Source organism: Rhineura floridana, chromosome 2 (assembly GCF_030035675.1).
Source record: "Rhineura floridana isolate rRhiFlo1 chromosome 2, rRhiFlo1.hap2, whole genome shotgun sequence".
Taxonomy (NCBI): Eukaryota; Metazoa; Chordata; class Lepidosauria; order Squamata; family Rhineuridae; genus Rhineura; species Rhineura floridana.
Genome location: NC_084481.1, coordinates 154,759,230 through 154,766,974, shown reverse-complemented (window position 1 = coordinate 154,766,974; position 7,745 = coordinate 154,759,230).

Below are 7,745 nucleotides of genomic sequence, written 5' to 3'. Positions count from 1 at the left end.
GTTTTAATATATGCAGTTTTAATACATTTTGTAAAGTGCTCTAAAATTTGACAGTGAAGGGTGGTAGTGCTTTTTTTGGGTAATGGTTACTCACTGTTATGGAGTACCGGCACCTCTTTTTTTGCTGCCCATGCCAGCAATTTTGTGCTGGAATCCATGATACTTTTATCAAGGTATGAATACCAGCACCACATTAAAAAAAACCCCACTATATATAAATATTTTAAACACATAAATAACACTCTGCCCTGCTGGTGCAACAGAACTGAGTAGCAACCTTCAAGGATCTGCCAAGGAGGAAAGGACATTGTTTTCTTCTTTCACTAACACAGGCACTTCTCATTTGCAGAGTGAGCAGCCGCCTTGAAATAATGTAATAAATAGCCATCCCTGTCTTGACTGTCTCTAGAATAGGTGGTGACATTTCCAGGATGGAGTTACAGCAGGCCTGATTTCATATAACATCCTAATTAAATGCTTGTTATTCATACAAGGGAGGCCTGGTCGTTGAGGTGACACACCGGATAACATGACAAGTTCTCTTGGCCTCCTGACAGCAGCTGCTCCAGTGAGTTAAGGTTAAATAAAGATGAAAACCTGAACTCTAGCAAAGTGATTACAGAAGCGAACTTCCAGGCTCCTACCTACAGGAGGGCCTGGCCCCCTCCCTGCAATTCCAGATTTCACAGAAGAAAGAAAGTAAGCAAGCTGCTAGCCCTGTTCCTTATGAAGAGATAATGGGAAATGTGCAAGCAGGAGTCTGTCCCATTGCCATGAATTGTTCCTGTCCTCAACCAGTTAACTCCTTCCTGACAAGCTCATATGCCATTCCATAAACCTCTCTTGCTCCCTTACCCCTTTCTGTCCGTCTGTCAGGGCCGGATTATCCATTAGGCTTAGTAGGCTGAAGCCTAGGGGCCCGGAGCTCCTGGGGGCCTGTGACCCGTGGAAGCAGGACAGAAGCCGCGGATCGCGGGACAAGAGCTTCCAAACCGCCCACCATCCCTGCGCTTCACTTACCTTTTTCTCCACTGTTTTTTGCGGTTTGCCATCAATGAAGATGGAGGCCGAGGCTTCAGCCCCTTAGGGAAACCTTGGCCGCCATCTTGATTGATAGCAAACCTGTGTGCGCAGTGTGCACAGCTGCAAAAAAAAGCGGAAAGGTAGGTGAAGCAGGGGGGATGGGATGAGACGGGATGGTGGGTGGCTCAGAATCATCCTAGGGGCCCTCCTCAGCTTAATCCGGCCCTGCTGTCTGTCTGTCTTTCTTCTGCACTTAGTATCTGCAGTGACAAGTGAGACAACTGGGTGAAAAAACAGCGAGATCTACATTACGTTAGAACTGCCCACTCTGTATGCGATGGGAAATTTGTAAGTTGGGCCATGGGAATGGGAAACCAGGAGGAGAAAACAAGTGTCCATCAGCCCACCTTTCAATCATTCATTGCAAATCACCTTCCTGCAGTATCCCTGTGTAAAAGAATGTGTGTCTAAGCATGTACATAATGCCTTTCACTCTCCCATTAATAACCCCTGTCAAGCTCCTGTCCTTGCCTCCCCTAGCATCTGAAATTAGGGCTAAAGGAATAAACAGAGCCTAATACTGAAGCAGGGTTACCGCCCCCCTCTATTGGCAAAAGCTCTCATGACTGAAAAGGACTGATGGGAGTAAAACATCCCGACACTGCTTGCTACAGAAAAATAAGGGATCAGGCAATGGATGAATCCTTCTCTTAATTTCAAGGCTGCAGACCGATAAAGCAAGTACTCTTGGGCATGTGCAAAGTGCCTTTCCCATACTACACAGTTAGCCACACACCCCTTCCTAGTTGGCATTAGGATATGTTTCTAGGTCAGAGGGCTTGAGTTGCAGGCAGATGGAGCTCTGATATCTTTCATATTTGTTAATAAAGCCATCTCCCCATACCACCTTTCCCAATACGTTTTTGAATTCTAGTCTAAACATTATCTCAGGCTTATGCTCTCCACCATCACTTGAGAAAAGACAGGTTGAAAAAGACAGGTATACAAGATAAGTTGAAAAAGAGCATGGATATAATAAATCACTTCTCCGTGGATGGTAGATGGCATCCCTGTTACACAAATACACACACTCCCTTCAGAAACCTTAACATTTAAGGAGTCATATATTTGTACTTCTTGTGGCCTCTGGCAGAGTACATGCTTTGTATGCAACACACAGTCACTGGCTTGCATGGCAGGTTATAGATTATAAAGAACCATACTGTGCCCCAAGGAGCTTACAATCTAAAACTCAACATAGGGGAAAGAATAGAGCAAAGGGGGTGGATGGGATGGAGGCAGGGCTAAAGAGAGAAATAACATGTGATTACAAGTGCTGACACTTGGGGCGCAATCCAACTTGTATTTGCACCGGGCTGGGGGGAGTTGGATGTGGCAAACCCCCAGCTGAACTGGCAGGCTCCTGGCACTGCTGGGCTCTGCTGACAAAAGCTCCTTGTCCTGGCTGAGCTGCAGCGCCAGGGATGGCTGGGGATGGCCAGCCTGGCAGATGGAGAACTGGCGGAAGTCAGCGGAAGACCCAAAATGGGGAGTTCAGGGGACGTGGCAGAGGAGAAGCTGGGAGGGGGGACTTACATGTCATCCTCTTTGCATTCAGGGCGCTCCCTCGGGTCCCAATCCAGGTAACATTTCTGCCAGGCAATAGGCCAGCACAGTAAAATAATTTCCATGGTGGTCAATGGGGAGCCCTTATTCCCTGGTAGGGGCATTCACAGAAGCCAGCTTTTGCTTCTCCGGGCCCCACACGTGGCTCCTGACTGCACAAATGTTCAGCCGGCCCAGCGGCTCCCAAACAGGGAGTGGATGCTGCAGAGCTTTCTGCTGGCTCGTCCTCAGCCAGTCCCCTCTTGGCTTCCTATGATCTGGATTGCTTACATTAAGGCACATAAACTAAGGACTTGAGCCAACGGCTTCATGATTTAAGATCCAAGGTTCAGGCTGAAATCCTATACACACTTACCAAGGAGGAAGTCAGTAGAGCTTCTGTGTACACGTACATAGGACTGCATTGTCAACCCCTGGCATCTCCAGGTAGAACCTGGAAAGACTCCTGTCTGAAACCCTGGAGAGCCACCACCAGCTAGTGTGGACAATACTAAATTGGACAGACCAGATCAGACAGCTTGCTATGGTGGGCATGCAGCATGTTACTGACAGAGCAGTCCTAAGTGGGGTCAAGGAGGAGCAGAGTAGCCGATCCACCAGCATGCAGCCTGAGCCCTCCTGGGCCATGATGACTCATTGTGTGTGTTTTCTTTCATTTTTGCTATATCAGCTCATTCCACACAAAATACGCTTTCAAAAGGTGGCAAAAGTATATTCTTTAATCATTCCAAATGGTGAAGGGACAACTAATTTGTGTGAAGTGATCTTGGGTATGCATCCTTAAGTTAGCACAAAAGACTATTTAGAATCTTAATAGTCTCTGGATTCTATGAGAGTCTATAAACTCATATGGGAGGAAATTCTTATTGATATAACAACAACTTCAACAACACAATGACATTTCAGTCATGCTGCTGAGTACATAAACATTCAAGATTTTTCCAATTTATAGTGGGGAAATTCTCAAATTTTGAGCACACAGTTAAGGAACAAAATATTCGATCATCTGTGAGTTGAGTGGTTTAGGTGGGATTGTTGGGCTGGTGGTTTAAGACAAGTGTATTCAAATGCCTTCGGATGCCTTCGAAAAGGTAAGAACAATCTTTGGGTGAAAAAACATGATAACTGGGGCATAACTTTAACAGCCGATGGAGATAAGTATAGCAATGCAAAAGATACAAAACTGGCAATGTGACATAATTTATCAGATCAACCATAAATAGTTAATGAGTATGCATGCTTTTAAGTTCAATTGGACAGCTGCCTTATTCATACACTAACATTAATTGCTCCAATGGAAGACAATTCTGGGGGGGGGGGAATCTGAAGATTCTATTAAATATGCTCAGGTGCTTAGCAACATCAGTGCAATCTTAACAGCATCCCTGCCCTCTCCGTGGCAACACGCTGATGGCACGTTAAAATTCAGAAAGGCAGAGGTTTCCCAAGTCAGTAGGAAGGAGCCAAATAGGAAAGGATTCAATGCCAGGGATGGCTTTCACATGCTTTAAAATTAACAGGCTCTTTTCGGTTCAATTTTTAGTTTGGCACAGGGGCACACAGTGTTTGAGGAAATGCTGGGGGGCACCCAGAGAATTCTCATTTTGGCTCCGAATGGGAGACAAGGTCTCCCTCAAATATTGTTAATTTGTGAAGCTGCCAGGGTGATTGATGCTCTGTGAAATGGCAGCTTTCCTTGTAGCTTACAGAATTGCTATTAATGCAGTCAAAAAACCTTCACTCCTTCAAGGGATCCTCGCACTGAATATGAATAGCACACATCCTTCCTCTCCTGTTTGGGTTACTTTGAAGGATCCTCTGCCTTGGCAAAAAGGTGATCTGGGGAGCAAAGTCTGGCTGCCAATGGGTGCAGCATGGAATGCAAACACAGGGACAGCCACAGTGCATGCACGACTGGCCTTTCCACGGCAAGCATGAGGAACTGTGGGAGCTGCCTTGCAGAAGGCAGACTGTTGGTCTGTCTAGCTCAATGCTTCTTGCTTACCTGGATGGAGGATAAAGAGGGATGTGTGAGTGTGAAGAAACTAGCATACTGTACAACGGTAAAATCCGCACTTATTGCCCTGCCTACTTTTGCCTCTGGCCCTGCCCACCAATGGCATGCAGCTTCTGGAAGGATGACCAAAAGGGAATGTGGTCCCTGGGTTAAAATAGGTTCCCTACCTCTTGCCTACTCTAACCAGCTGGTCTCTGTCCAGGAGTCATTCCTAGCCGTATTTGGAGGTGCCAGCGGATAGACCTGGTGTTCTACACACCACATGTGTGCTTTACAGCTGAGCTACAGTCCTTCCCTTATTAGTTCAGCTTTGTAGTCATTGAAGTTTGGCTAAATAACAGAATACAGATATGAATTTGCATCAGATATGCTTCAGAATCAAGCTGATGTGGTGTCTGCAGCTTATTCAGGGAAAACGAGCATTCCACAAAGTGGGTCTGAAGAGAGATTGCAGGGTTCCTGTAAGGCCCAGATCTTTCAAACCTAGTCAAAATGAGCCACTTCCTTCCAAGTCCTCAATGTGGACAGGTGGATTTTTTTGGGGGGGGGGAGAGGAATCCTTCATTTGCCAGGGCTATCCACAGGTAGAGCAGAATAAATTACTATGTCACAGGGTGGGAGAGAGAAAATTTGATTGCCATTCTCCAGAATGAATTTCAAAGAAAGATCACCTGTAAGGAGAAAACAACCTTTTGACAATGTATACTAAGGGAAAGGTGCCAAAAATTGAGGCAGAAGAATGGAAAATTTTGCTGCTGCTCCCCATTCAAAATGATGGATGAATAAGAAAGGATGGATAAGAACTGTGTGGAAGCAGACTTGAATGCAGAAGAGTATCATAGAAACATAGAGTTGGAAGGGGCTTATAAGGCCATCAAATCCAACCCCCTGCTCAATGTAGGAATCCAAATTAAAGCATACATGGTGGCTGTCCAGCTGCCTCTTGAAGGCCTCCAGGGTTGGAGAGCCTACCACATCTATAGGTAATTGGCTCCATTGTAGTTCCGCTCTAACCAAGAAGTTTCTCCTGATGTTCATTTGAAACCTGGCTTCCTGTAAGTTGAGCCCATTATTCCGTGTCCTGCACTCTGGGATGATCGAGAAGAGATCCTGGCCCTCCTCTAATAAATTTATTTATTCCTAATAAACAAGACCAGAGCATCTGAAGAAACAACCAGAATGCATTCCGAGGACTAGAGCCTTTTGGTCCTTTTGGCTCCTCCCACTGTTGACTTGTTTCTATTCAAACCAGTTATATGCACTTCATTCATTTAAAGAACCAATGCCTGAGCTTACTTGTTTTCTTCCTCATGCCTTTTTTGTCCTTTTTGTGTTGTGTCTTTTAGATCATAAGTCTAGGGGCAGGGGCTGTCTTGTTTGCCATGTAAACCACTCCATGAGTCTTTTTGGCCGAAGAGTGGGGTAAAAATGCTTAAAATGTATAAAAAGTAAATAGTAGTTCAGTTATTACTTACCTTCTTATGCAGGCCAGGGGGAAGCCCTTACTTGACAGACATTGCTTGTGGGGGAGTATAATGTTCAAAAAGTTTCTACTGCGTAAGTAGCCCTCAGCATCTGCTGCATCTACACACCAGTGCTACAGCTGCCTCTAGGAGTATGCAGATGTTGCACACCCTGGGGGCTTCATGTATTGTAAGGTGCTTTTAAATGCTGTGTTCCCTGCCTGCAGTGTAAGCAGGAACATGAGCCTTTTCTATGATCAGCACATGAGGCAAGTCATATTTATTTAATTTGTATCCCGCCCTTCCTCCCAGCAGGAGCCCAGGGTGGCAAACAAAGCACTAAAACACTTTAAAACATCATAAAAACAAATCTTAAAATACATTAAGACAAAACAGCATTAATTTTTTTTAAAAAACTTTTTAAAAAGTTAAAAACATTATTAAAAACATATTAAGCAAATCTGACACAGAGATAGACTGGGATAGCTCTAAACTTAAAAGGCTTGTTGAAAAAGAAAAGTCTTCAAAAGGCGCCGAAAAGATAGCAGAGATTGCGCCTGCCTAATATTCAAAGGGAGGGAATTCCACAGTGTAGGTGCTGCCACACTAAAGGTCCATTTCCTATATTGTACAGAATGAACCTCCTGATAAGATGGTATCTGCAGGAGGCCCTCACCTGCAGAGCGCAGTGATTGACTGGGTATGTAAGGGATAAGATGGTCTTTCAGGTAACCTGGTCCTCAGCTGTATAGGGCTTTGTACACCAAAACTTTAACCTTGAACTTGGCCCAGTAGCAAATGGGCAGCCAGTGCAATTCTTTCAGCAGCGGGGTGACATGTTGACGATACCCAACCAGCTGTAGGGTATAACCCTCTGATGGTCCCAAAAATGTATGGAAGTTGGACATTGACATGGGCACAGTCAATGGGCATGATCAATCCTAATGAGTTTAATTGGGCTTACTCCCAAGGAACTGGATATATGATTGCAGCCTTCATTTGTGATATCTTGTCTTACCTCCCAGATCTCCTCAATTCATGTAGGCTTCCACTTCATGAATAGGGACTGCCTTTTGGTATCTGGGTGGCTTTTCCTAGAGGGTCAAAGTAGATTCCACTCCCAAAGCAATTTGGATATAAAAAGAAATATCAAAAAGTAGAGATGCAGCTCAAATGGGCCTCCTTTGATTTACATGCATAGCAAATGCCAGCTGCTACTGGTGCATAATTTTTTATCCAGATGCTCTGTAATACCCCCCCCCAAACCAGGGGATAACTTTCCTGGAGTAACAGTAAGAATTATGGAGATAGGAGTAGTTCTTGTGAACTGCTCTGGAATGTTATAAATTAAGAATGGTAGATGAATGGATAAAATAAAGAAATAAAGAAATTCATATTGCAAGAATTGTCTATAGTTGGATAAATAATTACCAATAGGCTCTTGACTTTAGTCTTAAAGAAAAATGAGGTAAAGAACTACCAGTGTGTTTTCCAGATAATATGCTCTGCCTTTGCTCCTAGTGGAGAAGGGGCAAAATTGCACTATTCAATTTCCATACATTCAAAGTCCTGCCTGCTCAAGACATATGCACACCAATGTATTCAGGCTTCAGATA